Source organism: Xiphophorus hellerii, chromosome 21, assembly GCF_003331165.1.
Source record: "Xiphophorus hellerii strain 12219 chromosome 21, Xiphophorus_hellerii-4.1, whole genome shotgun sequence".
Lineage (NCBI taxonomy): Eukaryota > Metazoa > Chordata > Actinopteri > Cyprinodontiformes > Poeciliidae > Xiphophorus > Xiphophorus hellerii.
Genome location: NC_045692.1, coordinates 727,878 through 751,726, shown reverse-complemented (window position 1 = coordinate 751,726; position 23,849 = coordinate 727,878). Strand labels below are relative to the sequence as shown.

The 23,849-nt window shown below is 38.1% G+C and overlaps 1 long non-coding RNA gene across 1 annotated transcript; it reads right to left on the bottom strand.

The window, feature by feature from the left end:
• Positions 1 to 135: 135 nt before the first annotated feature.
• LOC116712328 (uncharacterized) lies at positions 136 to 23,013 on the bottom strand. The gene is made up of 3 exons (XR_004337505.1): positions 22,068 to 23,013; positions 5,412 to 5,416; positions 136 to 146 (listed from the first exon to the last, which is right to left on the bottom strand). It is a non-coding gene; the product is annotated as an uncharacterized LOC116712328 (long non-coding RNA).
• Positions 23,014 to 23,849: the final 836 nt, after the last annotated feature.

The window sequence follows — 23,849 nt, the reverse complement described above, 5'->3', positions numbered from 1 at the left end:
GTAAACAAAATTGGAAGTAAACAATGTGGAATCATAATTACGTAATTCCACATTAATTTCCAAATCTATTAATTTATTCATTTATTTCATTGTCCATCCATCCATCCATCTTCCACTTATCTGGAGTTGGGTCACAGGGGCAACAGCTTAAACAGGGAAGCCCAAACTTACTTCTCCCTAGCAAAAAAAATGGTAAGCTAGCTTCCAATTCATTTGGATTTAATAATCACAGAATGTAAATGTTAGTTTTTCACTGCTGAAATGTAAAAATGTTGTGAAGGATACAACTTTTTCCATTAAACATACAAAATGTGTGTTTTCCACAACAAAATACAGTATTATTTGCAATTTTCTATTTTAAAATTTACAATAATTTTCGGTTCTACATTATACAACATCATACTGTTAAATGAACAAAATATCATTGTGTTTTTCTTTACAAAATTTTTCTGTCATGATTTCACAGATTTTTACTGTTTATTTTACAGACTTTTTTTACAGTGTACGATATTTTAATATCGTAGAATTACATCAGCCTCACTGATGTCATCGTAACATCATGATTATAAATAACACATTGTTCTTATTTTTGCATAATACAACATAAAAACAAATATAGTACAGTAGGTGGAGGCTATAAAGTTACACACACTTGGACAATAGGTGTTTGCGATCCATTAATAATGAGAAGAAAAAGCTCCATAAAAATGTTTAAAAAGAATAAGGATGTACTTTCTGTCATGATTACATGCTAAATGGTTTTGTTCAAGTTTTCAATATGTTTAATAATAATGAAAAAAATTAGAAAGGATACCACATGGCAAAAAATCCAAGAAGAAGCTGACATTAACATGCACAACAGTAGCACCCCTTTAACTATGTTTGGATGGAAACGACTCTGAGCACAGTTATGAACACAGACTGATTGGGAAGTGAATGTTTATTTAGAATACAACAAATCAGACTGCATACTGTGGGAGAGAGAAATTGGGTCTGGGTTAGCAGAGGAAGAATAACAAATGGTTACTGGAGAAAAACTGAAGCTGACTTGGATTTTGAGAAAGGTGGAGATATAAGTTCCCTTGCTGTTCGGTCCTAGGTGGGGATTCTTGGGTGAGGTATGTCTTCAGGTGTAATGCTCAGGGACTTAAGTACCTGAAGAGAGAACTGCTCTTCTCTCTTTGTGCAGAGCAGTTCTTCTGTGCTTTTGTTCAGGTTCTGGCAGTAATTGGTGAATTGGTGAGTGGACAGACAGAAGAGTGTCAGAGTGGATAGTCCGGTGGATGGGCCGAAGGAGCAGTGAGGGGTGGAGACGATGCAGGAAGATGGCCGTGGCGGAGGACTCCCCAGCAGAGAACTGGGCTTTCAATTAGGTCACCTTACTGTTATAAAAGATGACAAAATGTAGGATAAAAAGTGTGCTGAAAACCAAAATCTGCCTTAATCCTGAGGAAGATCAATTGAGGGAGAGTGGGAGCAAATGAGGGAGAAAAAAGGAAGGGATGGATGATAGCCTGTGTTCTATATTTAAAAGTAATCATCACCAAGTCTTCTGCTTTTTGCTTCTAAGTAACACATGACGTGCAAATGCAGATCTCTAGGATCCAGGGTCCAAAAGAAATTAGTTTTACATGAGAACAGCTGCAAAACAAGGAGAGGCTTTTCCTGTGGTGCCTCCTGGTTCCACATGACCCTTCAGTTCAGCCTCAGACTGAGGACTGGTTGTCAGGTAGTCATTGTTCTCATCACACAGCTCTTTGTATGTAGAGCAAAAGGTTCAGCTTTGGTGACAAGTAACCCTCTACCACTTATTGGCTGTGTCCCCGATTTGTCTTTTGGCAACTGCTAACAATACTTCCAACAGTATGAATGATTGCTGCAAGTCAATGACTCAAAGTAATCTGCTGTGTTTCCTTAGACTAAAAACTTTTTAAACTAATTTCAATAATTAACTGAACTTAATGCATTGTTTTTTAACTAGGAACAATTGGAATTTATGTATGATGGAAATGAAATAATTTGTTTTGTAAAGTGTCTCGAAATGACTTGTTTTAAATTGGTGCTGTTTCCGGCAACTGTTTTCTTCACAACTCTACTCCAGTAAAGCTAATAGTTGTCCTGTCAAAAAGACTTCACCACTTGAGCTGTGGGCATCTGCAGCTCCTCAAGAGCTACCACAGGCCCCAGGTCAGTTTCAAGTTATTTCATGCTCTACATGTTCAGCTGATGGACTGGACAATACTCTGAGATGTTCTGTGTGAGATATTCAAAGTTTGGGATATTATTTTATACCCAAGCCTAACTCTGCCCTGCACTTTAAAGTTTTTGTCTTGTTCTGTTTGTTCACTTACAGAGTCTAGCAAACCTCAGAGGCCCTTACAGAACATCTGGATTCATACCGAGATTGAATTAAATACATTTGAACTCGACTTACTAATCAGGTGATTTCTGAAGGAAGTTAGTTTTAAGTAGAGGTATGACACAGAAGGAGACTGAATAGAGATGCAGGTGTAGAGAATCATCCATTCTCCATGCTGAGATCTTGATGTATGAGGTTAAAAAAGAGTCAGTGAGTTGAATTCATGAATTCTATTTATTAATACCAAAATACAGCTGGTCCATTATGACCTGCTACCTTTAAAAGCTAACAGACAAAATGGCATCCCAGAAGAGTTTGTGATCTCTTTTGTTAGCCTAAGCTACGCCCCAAAGAGGGCGTTCCAATGTGTGTCATTTCCTCTCATTTGCATCCTTTTCTCTAGCTTTAACTTAGCAACTAGCTGAAAGAGAAAGAAGGAAAACAGAATCCATTTATTCTCAACACAGGCCACAGTTTTTAAGTTTTTCTATGCGAAAAATGTGGCAGTCATGTGTCAGTTTCCCACAGTCACATAAATATCAGTCCAAATTCGTCCTTACCATGGCAGATTCACACCTATGATTTTCACACCAGCAAGACATTTGCTTGTGACAGGAAATTAGACAGACATCTCACAAAAGACAAAACATTGTAAAAGGTGTATCCTATCATAATGTAGGATGTGGTTATCATGATTCAGCCAAAGTAATGAAATAACAAACTGCAGTCAGATTTTTATTGTTTATGTGTTTCCACTGAGCAGTGAAAGTAAATAAAATGTTTGCATGTCTTTTGCTGTAAGTATTTACTTACTGGAGGGTTTTTTATGTGTGCTGCAGAGCCACAGCTAACAGCTAGCTCCTCACTTCAGCGGCTCTAATAGAGCCTGCACCGTTCAGCTGTCAATGCTCCTCCTACACTTTGGACTGAACCATTGTTCTGATGATGGTAGGAGGGGACCTAAAAATTCATTCTTATTTTATTCTGAGATAAATGGCAGATTTATTTTGTTTTTTGTATCTTTTGCCCTTTCATATTGATATTATTTAAATGCAAATGTTTCTTCAATTTTTTTTTGGGGGGGGGGACAATTCTAGACTTTTCTAGAACTTTTGGGGGGATCTGGACCCCCCCGAACCACTCAGGATTTACGCCTATGGTTGGACTCAGAATGCAGACCAGTCCAAGGCTAGAAGAAATTAAGTTTAATGACACTGATAAGGAAGAAGTTACAATAACTGACAGGAAAACACAATGTGCCAGAGCAAAGGAAGAGCAGGGAGAATGGAGGAGCAAGGGGGACAAAAGAAATTTAAAATACTGAGAGCTTGATAACTAGGCAATGGACTAATTAGAGAGAAGGAAGGAGTGAACAACTGGTCACACATAAAGAAAAGTAACAGACAGGACAAAAAGCTAAACTAAACTAACAATAACTAAACACAAGAAGTTTAGACATAAAACAACTGAAGGCCAGCACGGTTGGGCCAAAGTGGAGCTGTCGATGTGTGGTCAGGTGGATGTTTGTTTTCAAGCAGATCTTTCACGGTCCACAAGACACACTGAGCCAGACTCCCCTCCTGCTGCAGTGACCTCCTGGTGTGATTTACAACAGAATAGTACACAGCCATCATGGCAAAGAGGAACAACAATTACAAGTTCGGAGGAAGAATAAGTAATAATTGATAATATGGAAAATCTTGTTTTATTTTCCATGTTATTAAAAAAAGTAGAATGGAAGGCATCAATGAGCCATTCTCCTGCTGCTCTCTGACTGAAGAACTGCTGTTCTTACTATCTGTGCAGCATCCAGGTCTGTTTACCAGTTCTGAGACTCAACCAAAACCCCTGAGTGTCATCACCTTGAGAAATGAGATTTGGTTAAGTATAAACCAGGTTTTAATGCTGAAAATGATCAAATGTTAAAGTCACATGAATAGAACAGATACAGAGTGACATTCAGCATCCAGCGCTGGGCTCCATTCAGCTCACCTTAGGGTGACACGGAGTGAAGTAAAGATTGTAGCGACTTCTGCTTTTATCTTCTCCTCATTCTGCTACCTCTCTAAGGAGTGTTGGTCTGCTTAACCAGCTTTTGTTTATGTGTGACTATCGCCAGTCTTACATGTTATGGTTATGTAATTGAGCAGCAGTGTGCATGTAAGCACACTGCTGCTTGTGTGTGCTTACACGAGCAGCAGTGTAAGCACACACTTACACTGCTGCTTGGAAGGACTTCTTCCAAGGACAGAGGAAAGACATCATATATCCATAACACCAATGATCAGTCCTACCTGTGAATTTCAGACCAATCACACGGTAGTTTCATAAACAGCGGTGGCCAATGAGTTCACCAGGGAGATTGTGACAAGAAGGGGCACCAAGAATAAAATGACACAAATACAAAAATGACAACTATTTTCAGCAGTTCTACTCAACCATGTAGGGCCCTTAAGGAAGACTGATCTAAAGTAAAGACAGAAAGAAAGGCTGATCGGGTGGGCTTCATGAAGATGAGCTGGCGCTCCACCTGACTGGCTCACCCTGCAGAAAGAAGGTAGGAGGAAAAACACAGATGCACCAAATCTCAGAACACAGCTCAGTAGAAAAGACAAGATTTCTACCCTTCTCAGAAATCAGTGGAAACATCTTTATTCTCATTACAGAATTCAAACTCTGCTTATATTCACTGAAAAACTCATTGCAAGTTGAATCAGAGAATATAACATGGTATAAAATCATATATTTATTTATGTAATATTTCACCTCTTTAGTAACAGTCCTGCCCTAGATAATACCTGTCAGGTCTGTTCCTGATCAACACCACTGTAAACCTGATGCACTAATGCTAAGTTCTACCTGTTTGCCTGAGTGTGGTGAGTAGGGGTAATAAAACACAGAAAAAAGAACTGGTTGTCATAGTAACTGCTTTTTCAAGGAGAATCAACCATTCCTTTTCCTTTTTCACTGTGAATACTTAACTCTGTTTTTTGCCAAAGGATATTGCCTTAAGACTTTCTTCCCCCCACTTCCTCCTGTCTTCTTACCTCACCAGCTCTTAGTGAAGTGACGATCTGAAGTGGAACATTTCAGTTTCAGCTGCCACTTCAGACCATTGCTTCTTTTGTTCCTTTTTATTCTTTCATGTTCAGTTTTCATCTCTCTTTCACTCACTTCCTGTTGTTCATCTTCTGATTTTTGTTTCTCACTCTACATCTAGCTTTCTTCTTCACAACAAATCTTCTGTGCAGAAGAACTCAAACCACTGAGAATGAAACAGCAGCATGTTTGATAAGCACTGCACCAAAGGATTCATAAAGGCAAAGTTTAACTGTCTTTAACAGTAGATGTCAATACAGCTCTCCAGGGTGTGTCCACCCCTGTTAAAGTACCAGGTTTTTATGAAGTAAAAAAAATCATAATCTGATGTGAAAGGCCATCATTTTAAAGTTCTAACATAAAGCTTCCCCTGTAAATGCAGAGACAGATGAAACAGGAGTTCAAACCAGCAACCCAGCAGAGAAAGACCAAACTCCTTCCCACAAACAAACTTTTTGGAGAAAAAAATACACTGTACCATTATTCTCTCTCTGACTTTTTAGTGATTGTACAATGATGCATTTACTTCGTATTTAATATATGCAAACCAAACAGTGGAAGATATGATATTTAAATTCTTGGTCATTTTGGACGTACAGCAGCAGAGGTCATAGCAGTACTGGTTTTCAAACTAGAGGAGTGCTACTCCTCAAGGGAGCGTTGCTCATTCTGTAATAGTGGGAGCTTCCCCTCATAGAGGCCCATGTCTGATCAGGTTCTCTGAAAGCGTTCTTATGTAGAACAATCACAACGACTTTATGCAACAGTTTCTGTTGAACATAAGGGCTGATAGCATTTCTGAAGCAGTAGGTGGGTTTCTGCATATTTAGGTCTTAATTTGGTCCATCTTCTGAACAGGACATCAAAGGTAAAAACTTTTGGACAATGGCTCAAAAATAACTCATTGGCTAATTCTGGTGCATTTACAGCAATAAAAATAATGTATATTATCCCTGCCTAATAAATCAATACGTTTCAACTACAATGAGGCCTTGATGTGTTCAGGCTTCCTCTGGCCAGTGGATGACTGCTTCTGACTTTCCGGGTTTGCCTTTTAGAATTGCCTGAATCTCACAATGACATAACTCTAAACTAAGGTAGAACAACAGAACATGACCAGATATTTAAGATCTGCGGCTAACAACATCTCTGACGTTAGCAGGTACTTTTTTTGTTCAATTAAAGTTGCAGCAATATATAGCAGGCTGGGCTCCATAGCTTTATGGCAACAGAAATAACCATTAGAGTTAGAAACAGGAGCAACCCACTTTGGATGAAACATAATTAATGATTTCTAAGTTTTTTTCTATAAGTAATGACAAGACAATCAAGCAAAATTTAATATGCGGTTTAGATGTAAAGAAATTAGGGTATTTTTCCTAATCAGAAACTAAAAGTACTTGATTAATAATCAGAAAAAGACCAATTAATTTGGTTTATAGAAAATAAGCTACTTGTTTGATTTTTCTTTTATTATTACCACATAAAGTCAAGTTCTATGTTGCACAATAAACATACTCTGTAGCATCACTGGCCACTTTATTATGTTGCATCTAATGTTACCTTAAGCACTGCCTTAAAATTTGTTAAGGTGTTCATTTTATTTTCACTTCACAGGAGTTACACCTGCTCTAGCATTATGTTTAGCTGTGACTCCTTCCTGCAGGGGTTGATTGGCTGAGATAATGCTGCTAAAAAATGAATGTTCTCCTTCTATTGATGATACACTTAGCCAGGTGTCTCCAAGTCCAAGCATGAGAGCTACCATCCTGAAACTTTTAAATGCATCACCTCTCCAATACACCTGAATAATAAGGATGGCTCATTACCAGGCCTCTGCAGAGCTGAATGACACATGGATGAGGAAATTCAACCATCTGATTCAGGTGTGTTGGAGCATAGATGGATTCAAAAGTTGCAGGATGGTAGGTCTCAAGGACTGGACTAGGGCAATCCAGCACTTGGCCTCATTTTCATGTTCAACTCTCTGTCCTTCCTGCAGATTGATATTTACTGTGACTAACTCCATGAGCCATTTCAGACTGAACAATTGGTTCCAAGCTTATTTCTGTAGCTGTACTTTTTTCCTACATGAAACTGCTACTACCATTTAGCCCTTTAGGAGTTTCACCATAGAAAGTACTCCTGGATCAGTACTCCAACAGAACCCAGAGTACAACACTCATCCAGCAGGAGTGAGACAGTGACTGGAATCAGCTGGGTTTCCTTAGACAGAAAATATTTTAAAGCAATTTAAATAATAAGGCTGAATTTGACTGCATTTTTTGATAACTAGGATCAATTTGAAATATGTGTAATTGACTGAAATTCTTTCTGTATGACTGGACTGAATTTATCTTTTTCTGTAAAGTGCTTTAAGATGGCATAGAATAGAATGGAAATATCCTTTCTCATATTTAAAGAAAACACAATTAAGAATGATATACTGCACAGTAAGTGTAACGGGGATTGCAAAAATGTTTGGCTTATAGAACTATTAATAATTATGACTAATAATTAATTATTAATAGAATTTTTAATAGAAATAAAGTTTCTTCTAGTTAATTCTTTAATTAAACTTTTTGTTAATTCTATTATCATTTTTGTACAGTCCTTTGTTGCAGTTTTAAACCTGTTTTTAAAGTGCAATATAAAATAATTTGACATTTATTAAAAAAACAAGTCAGGGAACCACCTGATAATCAGGTATAATTAGCTAACATGTTCACTCTCTTATAAAGAAATTAACTCAATGCTAATGGACAGCAATCACTGCACATGTACACCCCAACAAGCACAAATAAGTATGCTCATGTGTTAATGAAAATAGGTTAACTTTACTGCCAAAACATTCAACCAATAAATCCTAGACCTAAACTACTAACATGCATGTACACTCTTACACAGATGTGTTAATATCAACACAATCTGAACTCAGTAATGTGTCTATATAAGGACACTTTTGGTGTTAACTTCAACATATTTCCTGTGCTACTTCAGCACAACTGTTATGTTCAAACTATTTAACACAATAATTATGTTCTTTTACCAGTTATTGTCAGGTCCTGGGTTGATTTGATTTATTGATTATAGTTTAATTATTATTCTGTGTTTCTTATGCTTCTCTCAGTCAGAACGTGTCTTACATGTCAAAGACCATCCAATGCCTCAAGTTGGACACTTGTGCACTTTGATGTCAGATGCCTGACATTTTGCTCTAGACCCTCTTGACTTTTGCCCTTTTTGTCTCTCTCCTGGTCATTTTGAACAATGACAGATGAAATCCTTAGAGAGTCTTGACATTATTTACTGAAAGCAAGAGACTATCGTCGTCAGGTGCCTCTGCACTGTGTTTGAATTTATCAGATAATTCAGAGGTCTTGTGAGTTTGGTGAGTTTCACAAGCTAGCTGCATACTGACAAGGGTCACTTTCGGTGCTATTTTTCTCTCACCCAAGCCCGTTTGAAGACCTGCTAATTAGCGTCTGCCTGCATCTCCTGGCAGGACACCAACTACAGGCCCCTACGTCACATAGTGGAGTCTCTGATTGTTGACACTCCGCGTCCAGCAGCAAAATTCTGATTTTCCAACTCGTGTCGTTTGTGATGGAAACGTTTGCCAGGCATCAAACACTCAAAACGCTTCAACCTCCAGATTCTCCTCATGAGTTCCATGGTTGTCGCTGGCCACTATGTTCTCAGCTCCTTCATGGACTTATTAAGAAATCTAATGGATTAATGGCAATAATAATAATATTGCAATATCAGCTAAAACCACAACACTGTTGCACTTCGACATAGACATTCATTTGACCAAGAACAGGTAGCAGGCAGAAGTGGAGCGTGTGTTTGTGGGATGGTGTCAAAGATGGAGGGGGATGCCAGCAAGGTGAAGGTGTGGTAGTGGTATGGGATGGTATCATTAAAGATGAAATAGTTGGACCTTTTCAGGTTGAAGATGGATTCAAAATCAACTCCCAAACCTGCTGCCAGTTTTAGAAGACACTTTCTTCAAGCAGTGATACAGAAAAATGTCTGCATCTTTCAAGAAGACCATGGTTTTTATGCAGGAAAATGCTCCATAACATGCATCAAACTACTCCACTATGTGTCTGGCCAGTAAAGGTCTTAAAGATGAAAGAACAATGAAGTGGCCCCCTTCCTCACCAGAACTAAACCCCATTGAGAACTTGTGGGCCCTTCTTAAACAGTTCACATCTCTGATCAGTGTCTGGGAGGCTGTGGTTGCTGCTGCACAAAAAGTTGATCGTCAACAGATCAAGAAACTGACAGACTCCATGAGTGGAAATGTTTGTCAATTTTGAGTTGTATATTTATTATTCTCACTTTAAAGCAGTGATTCCCAAAGTGTGGGGCACGCCCCCTATGGGGTTGCAGTGCCATTGCAAGGGGGACGCGGGAAACAGTATGGGTGAAAAAAAAACAAAAACAGTTACACAAAAGTGTTTCACCGTAAAGATGGTTTGTAGTGTGTTTTGTTGCAACCTGAAGTGTGAAATAAACTTCAGTGGAGTTTGAAAACAAAACGTGTACATGTTTATGTCTGATTGAACAATGTGTGTGCCAAGTTGATTCTTTTTTTTTAATCCATAGGGGACCCAGAAAATCTTTGGGGACCACTAATTTAAAGGATGACAATAAACAAGTGAGATGGGAAAAGTTTCAGTTTGAATTCAGTGGCCCAGTAATCCTGTACACAGAGATATTGTGCTGAAAAAGCCAAAATCTCACTTTTACTTTCTTAAATAATCAGGTTTGAGAAGTTAACATTTGGATTGACCAAGAGCACAGGAGAAGTTCAACAATAAAATGAATCCTCAAAACTACAACTTGAGTAATTGTGCACAGTGTACTAAGCTGAACTACAACGCAAAAGAAACCTTTAACTAGAGAAAAAGGTTAACAGGTCTAAAAAAAATACTCCAAATGTACACAAGGTTAAACTAAGAAAATAAGCAAAACTTTGATACAACTAATACTAATTAACCTAAATTGAAATACAAGAATGAATCAAAACCCCAAGCCCCCCAAATTTAAGTGCCTTTAAACAAAACTCACCAGCACAACCTTTTGGTATATTTATGAAACAAATAAACAAGCAAGAAAGCAATAGTTTCACAACAAAGTTTTTTTGTTGGTGGATGCTGATGAAAAGTCAAAACAACTTCACACAGTACAATGCACAAGCAGTCGTTTGTTTTTCATTTCAAAAAGTCATTTTCTATATCTGGTAGGGATGAGAGTTCTTGCTGTTTGGCTTAAAATGCAATAAAAATGGAAATGCATATCGTTGTCCAAACTCATCCTGAGTTTAGGCATGTTCAGTTTATTTGTTCCTGTACATTTGTGTTGTGGGGAAATAAATAGATGGGAAAATACCTTTAAAGCTCTGGTAAACTCTTCAATGAGTTGTTTTAAGAGAATTCTGTCTTTGAGAATATTCTTTTAAGCTTACTTAATGCAGATGTAGATGCAGCTATAGATATAATCAACCTTTATTCAACAATATAACAACCTACATACAGGAAGACTCCAAATATACAACTGTACCTACACAGCTTGACCTTGTAAGTGTTTTTTTTTTTTGTATAATTTATATAAACAACATTTTAAATGAAATATTTACTTTCAGTTTATAGTCAAAAATGTGTTCTGTAAGCTTCTGCTGTTACTGGGTGGCAAACACCACTGAGATTGCAATGGGCTGTTGTTTGTTGATACAAGTCTACAGCTCATATTTATTCAGGGTAAATATAAATGGAGCACAAAAGAAGACAGGAAAAGCACAAACATATCGGCCTAAATTGGAATTGGCAGTTCAATCTTTTTAAAGATCGGTAATTGCTGATCAGCCAGAAAAGTGCAATTGGTGCACCTCTAGTGTCTATATGTGCTTCTGGCACCAGGACACCCTAGGCTGCAGTTTGATGATTGACTTTGTTGTTGTTTCCTGAGATCTGTGGCCATATGTCTTGGACACTTGGGTGAAGAGAGGTGTGGAGCTGTCCACTGACCATTATCTGGTGATGAGTTGGCTCTTATGATGGGGGAGGATGCTGGTCAGACCTGGCAGGCTCAAACATAGTGTGAGTGTCTTCTGTGAACATCTGGCTGAAATGGGTTTTCTCTGTAGGGTGTCTGGGCTCTCCCTTAGAGACAGAGTGAGAAGCTTGTTCATTTGTGAGGAACTCAGAGAAGAGCCACTAAACCAGTTGAGGTGGCTAGATAGTTAAGATACTTCTTGGACGCCTCCCTGGTGAGGTATGTCCCACGAGGAGGATATCCAGAGAAAGATCCAGGACATGCTAGAGAGACGATGTTTCTCTGTTGGCCTGGGAACGCCATGGGATTCCCCCAAAGGAGCTGGAACAAGTGGCTGAGAGAGGAAAGTGTTGGCCTCCTTACTTTGGCTGCTGCTTCCCCCACAACCCGACTCCAAATAAAATGGAAATGGATGGATGGATTCTTATTTAGTGGAGACATCATAATTGTGAAATTGTGTTTTTTCAACATTAATAGAATATCAACAAAGATTTGGGCACATTTGTAATGGAAAGTCAACTACTTATCTGCAGCAAATTTTTCCTCTTTTATATGATTTAGTAATTAGTAATATATATATATATATATATATATATATATATATATATATATAGATAGATAGATAGATAGATAGATAGATAGATAGATAGATAGATAGATAGATAGATAGATAGATAGATAGATATAACTAATTGGTAAAAAAAAATTGAAATCAGCTGACTGAGACCTCTAAGAAATTCTAATAGGCAAGAAAAACTTGATTGCTTCAACTCCAGCAATGATAAGAAGCTGCAAGGACAGCCGCCATAACAAAGTATGGAGAGAGAATAAAGCAGCCCCCATTGAGCCAACTGGCTGTAAGAACAAAGTCCAGGCCAGCAACACACATGCTCTGCTGGAGCAGTATATCAACCATTCCAATATTACGCATGGCTAAATGTCACAGAGGAGCGGATGAAGAAGAAATGAAATATGTTACTTGACACAAAACCTAATGGATAGTATGAGTGTGCATGCTGGTAGAAAATCAGGAAAATACGTCTTAATAGGCCATTAAAAGGAAATTTCTCTCCTATTTCCATATAACGAGAACTAATGTTTTCTTAACACCAGGGAAGGAAGAGAGGGGGAAGCAAGCATGTGGTGAGCTGAGTGATGGAATGATATTGCTCTCTGCTTTAGTTCATGCCGGGGTTACCTGCCCTGAAGGCAGGGGCCTTTGATTAGCTTTTTGTCTTACAGCAGAGAAAGTACCAGCAAAAAGAGGAACATAACTCAAGAAATTTTACTAGGACCAAACTACAGAAAATAGCTTTGGATGAATCTTTGAGTTCAGGACTTCATTCTGGATTAGATACTCTATGGAAAAATTGTTTTTTAAGATTATCATAGATACAATTTATATTGGGCTTCCTTGTGTTTTAAAGTTTCCTTTAAGTGGGAAATGTTTGTTGAAATTTGATGCTTATAGATATTTAAAAATATAATTATTAGTAAAAAGAAAAAAATTTAGAGTAAATTTCTGTTTTTCAGAAAGTATTAATAAAATGTTTTAAATTGACATTTTAACAGTTTTAATCTGTTATTAAAAGGTATTTTATCAGTAGGACTAAATGAAGTTTTTTTGTACAACAAACAAAAACTGGGTAAATCTTACTGGAAAAAAGTGTAAAATAACAGCATTATTATAATTCATCAGAAAAAGTTGGTTAAAATTACTTGATAAAACTGTTTTATTACAAAAATAACCCTTTTCAAATCACAGTAAAAATTTGTTCAAAACTATGGGAAAATCTGTTCATTTCACAATTTAACACTGTTGTAATTACTGTTTGGTCAGTAAAACAGTTTACATGTTCACTGTGTTTTCTACAGAATTATTCTGGCAACCACAGCTGCCAGTTTTTTTTGTAAAAACAACAGAATTTTTTTTACAGTGTAGGATGATAATGTGTTACCCATAAACTCTACACTAATTATTACCAACGGTCAATAGATTTTGTCTGTTTATGACTGTAAAATATTCTACCAAGAACTTAAAATGTTGCTGGAAGTGTTGCAAAAGTCGTTTTCTAGTACAGGCAGAAGACGGGCAATATGAGAACAAAGAACAATATTACATAGAAAATCCATCTAAAGCACAGAGAAAAGTACTCAACAGGCAAACCAGCCTTTATTTTCAAATATTGAGAACAAAGTATATTACCTTGAAAGTAATACATTGAGAGAGAGTAGATTTAGAGAGCTTCTCACAGTGAACTCTTGGAAACAAATTTTTTCAGATGGACATGAAGCAACATGTTGGAACAAACTAAAAACATTTTTTATGGAAACTGTTTTTCTATTATTTTTTGTGGCATTTTTCTATCTCAGTTAGTTTTTCTCCTCCGATGCTTAACTGAACACCACAAATAAGACTTACTTAAACTTTATAAACTTGCTTTCTTTTCAGTAGAAGCATGTTATTTTCAACCTCTGTGTGTCATTACATGTAGGAAAATGACACTTTGTGTGTCAATTAAGAAAAAAATGTCACAGATGAAAGTTACAGTCAACAACTCTGAAAATTAACTTTGGTTGGCTTGCTGTTTCCAAGGCAACAGTCTTATAATAACTCTCAAAGACCTTTATATCACGCCTCTCACCTCTTACTTCCCTGTGCCTGTCTCATGTTTAAAAAAAAAGAAAAAGAAAAGAAGAAAAGAACTTATTAAACTCAGGATCAGTACTTGGCAACACAGTCTTCTCTGGTATTATTTATTTAACAGAAACTGTTGAAATGCAGAAGTGAGCTCTGTGTCTGTCTGTGCCCTGCTAAAAGTCTTCATGAACTTGGCTAGAGTTTCTGATATTACAGAGACAAATTAAAATGCATTTTACTTTTTTTTTTTTACCAACCAATTTACAAAAAAAAAAAGACAAATGAACATCTGACTCAATAAATAAACACTACATGTTCAGACTTTTCTTTGGAGAACATATATCATCCTCATTTCACTCAGTTATGCACTACATAATGTTTACATGAAGTCTAGGCATAAATTCAAACTAGAAGACTATCCAGCCTCACCTGCAATATCCAATCTGCATCATGCAGCCTATCAACATCGGACCTCGCCTCATCATAGCCAATTGTCGAGCAAACCTTCCTTTATAATTCCCTCCCTCCATGACAAAGCCCCATTCTCTTCACCCCTAGTTTCTCCACCCGAGTTTTTCCAGCTCTTTCAGGCATCCATCCTCTCTTCAGCCTCCACCACCAGCGTCCACGTCTGGGAGGGAGATGTCTCTAATCCTCATCCTAATCTGCTCATGCAGGGTTATTGCTATTCACAGCACCCACGTCTTCTGCTGGGGTCAGTGAGAAATCTTTAATTCATTCATGTCAAATAAAGCTTTGTAATCACAGCTGTTTCTTTGTCTCTCCAGGTCGCACTATACTTGAAGGATCCCCAGGAAATCTGTTTGAGACTATTTGAGACACAGTGCATTATCCTGCTGGAAGTAGCTAACACACAGCTAGGCAAACTGTGGGTATAACGGGAAGGACCAGCTCAGCAACAACAAGTGGGTTGGTTGTGTTAGTGTTCCAAGAAATGATTCCCCACATTATTGCTCCACCAGCAGTATAAACTATTGAAACAATGCAGGATGGATTTGATTATGCCAAACTCTGGCTGAATTCAGACTCATGAGAACAGGCAAAGTGATTCCAGTCTGTTATCCAGTTTCAAAGGGTCTGTGTGAACTGTATGACTTTAGCCTTAGTTCCTGATCTGCCTGGTGTGGTAAGCAGCATGGTCTCCTGCTGCTGTAGCCCATCACTTTCAAAGTTCAACATAGTGTTTACAGATTGTATTCCACATACATTGGTTGCCTTTTTTTTTGCCTTTAATCATCTCAAACCAGTTTCTGAATCCCTTCAGACCTTTGTCACCAACAAGGCATTTTTGAATAGAAGCTGTTCACTGAATATGATCACAATTTTAGATCATTTTGAGAGATGAAACTTCGAGGAGATCAGCAATTTTTTAGTTACTCAGAGCAGCCAGACTGCCATGTCCAAAGTTATTAAATCCTTTTACTTCCTTCTTCTGATGGAAGCCTTGGACTTTAGCAAGTCTTCTTCTCCACATCTAGATTCCTAAACACATTGAGTTGCTGCCTTGTGATTGGCTAGTTAGGTCTACATAATTGCGTGGCTGGAGAGTGTTTATGTCTTGGTGTGTGCATGTTTTTTGTGCATTTTCTATGAGCTAAGGATGTACCACTGAACATCATTTAAACAGACTGAATGGCCCTTTCTGCAGAATATCAAGTTTTACATAGCACTGGAAATGAGCAAAGCGGAAGTGATGCCACTAATAAGGTTTACCAGGAAAAAAACAAAACAAAGCTGTTTATACTGTCGCACTACATCATACAGCGCTGGCAAATATTGGAACAGCACAAATCAATGAGGAGAGTCGATAAAGAAAGCTGAACATGTGCAATAAATATGCAGACACAGACTCATGAGGAAGACAGGGGTGTGTGTGTGTGTGTAGCGGAGGAGGTGTCAGTATAGAATTCCATAGATTTATGGAATGCCCATGAAACTGAAATTCCAGTTTCATGGGCATCACTGGTTGTCTATATTTTGCATTTCATGCTGATTCTCCCTGAATATCTTTTAGCCATGAGCTGACTAACAGCCCACATCATTTAGTGATGCTGTACAGCCTTAAGCCCTACTCTGCCACTTCTTCCTGATGAAGTATACACTGCTGCTGTGTTTTCCTGTGTGTGCATGTACACTATATTACCAAATGTATTCACTCACTTGCATTGACTCACATATGAGCTTAAGTGCCACCCCATTCCTAATACATAGGGTTCAATATGACAGCCAGAACAGCTTCAGCCCTTCTAGGAAAGCTGTCCACAAGGTTTAGGAGTGATTATGGGGATTTTTGACAATTCTCCCAGAAGCACATTTATGAGGTCACATACTGATGTTGGACGTGAAGGCCTGACTTTCAGTCTCCGCTCTCACTCATCCCAAAGGTGTTCTAGTGGGTTGAGGTCAGGACTCTGTGCAGGCCACTCAAGTTCATCCACAACAGACTCTCCAACCATGTCTTCATGGACCTTGCTTTGTGCACTGGTGCACAGTCATGTTGTGCAGTGATGTGCACTCACAGTTCCAAGCTGGAATTCACTGAACTCCTGAGAGCGACCCATTCTTTCACAAATATTTGTAAAAACAGTCAGCATGTTTAGGTGCTTAATTTTATACACCTGTAGCCATGGAAGTGACTAGAACACCTGATTCTGATCATTTGGAGGGTGGGTAAATACTTTTGGCAAAATAGTCTAGATAAGAAGGGTCCTAGAACTAAACCTTGAGGAACCCCGCATGTGACTTCTGTCCACTTTGATGAGAAGTTCCCTACTGACACAAAGAAATACAGTATGTGTTCTTTATCTAAGATTTGAACCGGTTGAGTACTGGACCTGGGATTCTCACCCAACTCTCCAGTCGTTCCAGTAATAAGTCATGATCAACACTGAGGTCCAACAGAACCAACACTGTGGTTCTTCCACAGTCTGTATTAATATGGATATCATTGGACACTTTGACAACCAGGGCAGTCTTAGTAATGTGGTGAGAACAGAAACCAGACTGAAATACATCAAAGTGGTCAGTTGTGTTTAGAAGGCTTTTTAACTGTTGAAAAAGCTTTTTCAATCATTTTGCTGATGAATGGAAGGTTGGAGATTTGTCCGGATTGCTCTTTTTTATCAGTAGTTTGATAATTGATATAAGTTTTAAAGCCTGCAGGGAAAACACCCGGTGGGAGGGATGAGTTTACTATTTGAGTCAGATCCATTTTCTTTAAAAAAAGTTGTGGAGAGGATATCTGCATAGCCAGAGGAAGAGCTTAGTTTATATATAATATCTTCTAAGCTTTCATAGTTAACAAATGCAGAAAAAAATAATAATTCTGCATTGATGTTTGGGTATATTATTGATACTGAGTGTAATGTCTAATTGTTTTAATTACAATGTCAAGAAGTTGGAATATTCATTGCAGGCGTGGCTAGAGTTTGTAATCCTGTCACCTGCCGCAAATAAAGCTCGAGCATTGTTAATGTTTTTATTCATGATTTCCACAAAGAGCGCTTCCTTGCATGTTTTAGTGTGAAGTGATAGCTTCACAGTCCTTTATAAATCTCATAATAAACATAAAGTTGAGTTTTACGCCACTTACGTTCAGCCCTATGGCAAGGCTGTAGCAGAACTAACTGTTTCTCCAGGGAGACTTGATCCTTTCAGACACAACCTTCACTTTAATGGAAGCAATGGAATCAATATCTGAAATTTTAGAATGGAAGTTATCTACCACCTCATCTATATTTTCTATAAAAAGATGCTACCCCACCTCCTCACTTGTGTTTTCTCATTTAAAAAGTCTTTATCAGAAGGCACCAAGTCACTTGGTGGCAGATAGTTCATGAGTCAGAGGTTGCTTTAGTCAGGGGATACATTTGAGGTAAGATTTAAGACCACTGTATTTTCTATTTCTGTTTTTTGCAAATTTTCTTTCAATGATTTGGAGAGGTACTGTCCTGTTTTGTAGTGCCAGTGGGCCAGATGCATTCTGGAGGAAGGTGGGAGTAAGGCCACTGTCTGAAACTTGATCTCAGACTGCTGAGACACAAAGTGAAGGTTGCTCCAGGGAGTCAACACCGGTCAGAGGCAGCTGGCTTTGATGAGGAGAAGTCTGCTATCTGCTTACTAGAAGGTGGAGGTGGTTTAGAGGGAGTGAACCACCCTCTAAACTACCTCTATAAAAGGGAAGTGCCAAAGAGAATATGTTGATTCATCCCGTCTGTGAATTTGAGAAACTCAGGTCCAGGAGAAGATGATTCTTCAGAAGTGTTCAGGGATGAAAGACTAGGAGAACAGGGCAGGACTGTTATGGCTCAGGCTTGTTGTTTGTCCCTTGAAACAGGGTCAGTGGAATAGTTTCTGCTTATTTATTGTCCTTTGGTGCAGCAGGTGTTTGAAGTTGAATGTGGGTTTCGGCTCAAAGCTGGCCACACTGATTCATCCAAGTGAGGGGTTCTCCCTCTTGGTCAAAAAGATTTTAATTAACATCTTAAGTAAAATATAGTTAATGTATTTACTTTCTTAACTTTATAGCAGTTGTTTATTTAAATCTAAAATAAAACTGGAGTGAAATCGACTTATTTTAATTCAATACAAACTAATTTTACTTAGTTTTTGTCAGTGAAATTAACTTAATATAATTAGGCAGTTCTGAAGTGAAAATCCCTTCCTGTGAAAGTCTGCCTGTCCTGTTCCAGTTGGGGGACTTTACCAAACCATGGGTCAACTAGTGCAGGAGTTGAGTGTTTTTGTTCAAAGAGTTATTTTACATGATTAAAGATGCAAAGTTCTAGTTTCAATAAATTATTTAAGATTTTCATTTGGTTGGTTTTGGTTAGTTTTTCATATGCAACTTTGCATTTGACATTATTGATCATATCTATCTCACATTTGACTTATTACATATTTTTAAGGTGGCATGTTGGTTTTTTTAATTTGACACTTGTTATTGGTTTATTCTAAGTAATCAAGACTTCATAAATTTTAGGGTTTTTAGAGAATAATTGTCCAGTTTTTTTAAGAGTCAGACTGAGGAGAGGGAGAGGAAAGTGGCACAGGGGGCGAGTGAGTGTACAGGGGACTAGGAAATGAATCTAACAAAATAACTAGACAAAGAAATGCATAAACTAGAGTAACTAAGAAAGAACTAAACACAAACAAATAACATAACTAAAATCACTAAGAAGGAACTGAAGTGAAAATAGAAACAAGGCTGAATAAATAGAGATAAGAACTAAGGAGCACAAATAATAAAACCCAGAAGCTTAGTTGAGGATTTATTTCAAAGAAGTACAATTTCCCCCTATAAAGCTCAGAGAGATGAAATGGGAGTAAAAATAAAGTGCAATAAATTCAATTTAGCAAAGGAAACATGTACAGGACTAGCACTTTTTCTATGAAAAGCTATTAAAATAAAACTTGTTTTCGCATGCCATATTGTTTGACACACACCCTTAAAAACATCAAAAATGTTACCACTATTATTATTGTTATGGAAAAAGATTTTCTAACAAGAGTCTGGATGAGAAGAAGTAAGCAATTTCTTAAAACCTGACAAGATTTTAATAAAGAGAGGCTTGATTACTCTGGTTGTGAATCATTGATTATTATGCTCCAACGATTCTGAGGATCCCAACACAGATAATCTTGCCATTAGTCCATTGTTTAGGAAAGGTGGTTGTTCTCTGATGCTACAGAGGAGAGCTTTGATCCTGATAAGTTCTGGGTTGGCAAAGTAACAGTCTCCTGCTGTTATATGACACTATACAGGTCTATGTGAGAGTGACTAACCAATCAAATTATCTAAATTTTCCATTACACTATGAAGCATTATATAATAAAATGTTAAAGTCAATAAAAATGTCAGTGTAAGATAAAATTGCAGTTATGGTATAACAAAGTTTCCACTGTCTGCTTGACAGCGAAGCTACAATGTTGTGTCCATTTCTCCACCTAGCTTGTTCTCTAACAACAAGCATAGGTGTTTGCTTGAATAATGCAGATGCTCTTACATCTGCATTATTCAAGCATTCTTTTGAAGAATGGATTAACCCAGAACAGAACAGGTCCTGCTGGAAACACAACACTAACCAAACCCCTGGATCCATTTTACAGATATGAATTTTCATAAATCTGAGTCAGTAAGCAGGATTTCAACTCCTCCTTGTACAAAACCACATCAGAATGGCAATTTGACCCAGAAAATATTATGTCAACCATTAGAAAAACATAAACTCAGAACAGGCAACAGGAGCATCATTATTATTAACCATAGAAAAAAGGGAATTCTTGGGAACCTTTATGAGAACAGCATTAGTGTTAAGCTAAACAAAGCAACCAAAACATCATCATCACAGCAATGTTCATAAGTGATTATCAGCAAAGAATAAATGATAGCCCCTAATGAACAGAAAAGTAAACAGCTGAAAAGAGCAGAGCAATATGGTTGCTAAACTATTAAAACACATTGAGCAACAGAGAATAGAGCAAATCTGCCATCTGGAAATCCTCTCCATTGTGATTAAGGATGGAGATTTTAATGCTTTAGATGAAGAAGGGAAATGATTCAAGTCTGTCTAGGGAAATTCACTGTTGAATGAGAGTCAGTTGGTTTTAATATTATGTAAATAATTCAGACACTGTTAAATGTATCAGTATGTACAAAGCCATAAAGCAAAGCTTTTGTCTCCCACCTACAGATGAGCAGACATGGATAATACAGTAGATGGATCCCTGCTACAGTCAGCTGAAATGGGCTTCCTTTGAACAGAGATTCTTGTTTTTGTTGAAATTTTGTCACAAGAGCTCATTGCAGTGATACATATTGTTCATGCATTTTAATGTAGTCTGTCTAGCTTTTGGTAAAACAGAGTGAGAAACGTAGTGGATTCTCAGCGTTACAGTAATGCTTTCAGGGAAATCCTGTATTAAAGGTTTCATTTCGAAGGGCAGGAATACAACTCTGAAGTGAAAGCATCTCTTACAAAGCATTCTGATCTTAAAATCAATACCATTTATAACATTTGAAGGTAAGACTGGGATTAGCCCCTCGTAATTTAAAGCCTCTTTCACCCATATACACTGATGCTTTGGATATTGGTTCAAAATTGTTTTCTGGTACATTTTCTATTAAAATTGGTGCAGATTGACACATAATTTAGAAATCTGCAGATTAAAAAGTATTCTTTAACAATCTAACAGGAAACATTTGTCTGAAAAAGACTTCAAGTGTGGATCCAGATTGAGGCTTGCCTGGTCATACTCTGGGTCATATAGCTTTCAATTTTAAAGATCATCACACCGTCTCTGAACGTCTATTTAATTCTCTAGGACACAGGTGTCAAACTCCAGTCCTCGAGGGCCACAGTCCTGCAGTTTTTAGATGTGCCACAGGTACAAAACACTGGAATGAAATGGCTTAATGACCTCCTTCTTGTGTAGATCAGTTCTCCAGAGCCTTAATGACCTAATTACTCTATTCAGGTGTGGTTCAGTAGAAGAACATCTAAAAGTTGCAGGACACCGGCCCTTGAGGACTGGAGTTTGAGACCCCTGCTCTACACCACCTACAGTCATTCGGTTCTTGGAAGACTGGAAGTTGTCTTTAATGTTTTCATACTTCTGAATAGCCCTTCTCCATGCACAACGATAGATATTACATATTTTGGAACATACAAATTGTTCCAAAATACCCTTCTGAACATTTCCAGATTGGTGAGCACAAGCATTTGTTTCTGTAGGGTTATTTCTGATACCATTCATTGTATTTTTAATCCCATTTTATAATTGTTTTTTTTCTCTTCATAGAAGCTACACTTGGTCGGGTGTTCTGATTGGCTGTGACCAAACACCTCTGTTTCTTCTTGTGCATTCTGCTCTGTCTTCTCAAACCTACAGTCTAGTGATGGGATTTTCGGCTCCTTTTCGAGATGCGGCTCTAATGGCTCTTCTTACTGTGGAGAGCCGGCTCTTTCGGCTCCCAAACGGCTCCCCATATATATTTTTGACATTATTAATTAATTAATAGCTTAAACCTAATTTTATAATATTTTGTTTCATTATTGACATTGTTAAGCACTTATGATGAGTAAAAATGCCGCATAACAATGCTATAGCAATACCGATGCGTGTGATGTCCGCATGTGCCTGTGCAGGTTGTTTGTCGAGCCTGCAGATAGGAAATGCTGACTTTGCACAGTCTGCACTCTGCCCTGGAGCTTCATGTAGCATTAAAATGAGTCCAAATCTTGCTCCGTTTTCTGTCACTCATTTATTTTCACCTATTCAGTTCTCACACTGACTCCCCTTCTTTCTGTGCTTCTTGACCGCTGAGTGAGTGTCTGTACATAAACACCTGCCGACGAACGCTATACAGCTTGGCCATTTGCCTGCTGTTTCCACAAAAAAAGTGGAGATAAACTTTTTTTTCAGTGTTTTCCCGCCACATTATTAATTGAAACTATGTGTGATTGGTCAGATGTGTGGAGCACACGCTTGACATAAGGGCAGTGGACCGACCGAGGGAAAAAACTCTCCGCTCTAGCACTGGCAGAAGAGCAAAACGCGCAAGGAGAGGGAGAAGGGGGAGGAGGAGGGGGGGAGAGACAGCGAGGCACCGCAGGACAAAAAAAACGATGTGGGGAAAAACTATCGGCTCTGGCACTTGCAGAGCACAAGCACAACGACAGGGAGGCGGAGAGACAGCGATATACTGTAGAAAAAAACCCGGCTCCCAAATAGGATCCTAAAACGGCCCCCATTGTGGAGCCGGTTCCAATCGTTCACTTCAAAGAGCCGGCTCTTAGAGCCGGATCGTTCGCGACCGACACATCACTACTACAGTCAGTTGTAGCAGACGGCCACTTGTACTGAATCAGGTTCTGGTTCTGCTGGACGTTTCTTCCTGTTGCAGGGAAGTTCTTCCTCTTTTAGATGTGCCTCTGCTGCACCACACCTGAATAGAATAATTAGGTCATTAAGGCTCTGGAGAACTGATCTACACAAGGAGGAGGTCATTAAGCCATTTCATTCCAGTGTTTTGTACCTGTGGCACATCTAAAAACTGCAGGACTGCGGCCCTCGAGGACTGGAGTTTGAGACCCCTGATGTAAAGTCAACGACGCAGAGAAAGAGATTTTCTGATATCACTACGTTGTCATTCAGAACTGAATGCTGCAAGTGAATGGCTGGATGCAATCTGCTGGGTTTCCTTTTCAATCTACTTTGAATTGTTTGAACTTACTGTACTGTTTGATAGCTAGGATCAATTGGACTGTAAGCATGATTGAATTGGAATGAGATTTTGTAAAGGGCTCTGAGACGACATTTGTTGTGAATTGTAACTAGGTAAAAAACTGAACTGAAAATGAATTGAAAAACATCTGTATGCTGAAACTATTTCCAAACCCGTGATAACAGAAGTGGTGGGACCAGTGTGATGAAAAATTGGAAACTAGACTTTAGAATGTCTTCTGGACCGGAGTTTCTTAAATTTACAAATAGAATAAATCAGCAGGTTCTCTTCGGGACGTCTCTGCTTAGCACTCGCGTTGCAGACCTCACTTCATTTAAGCCACCTGACTCTAACTTTATACAAAACTCCAACATATGTGGAAAATCTTTACTTTACTGAATATTTTCTTTACTGACTTGAATGAGCTTCTATCTCTCATA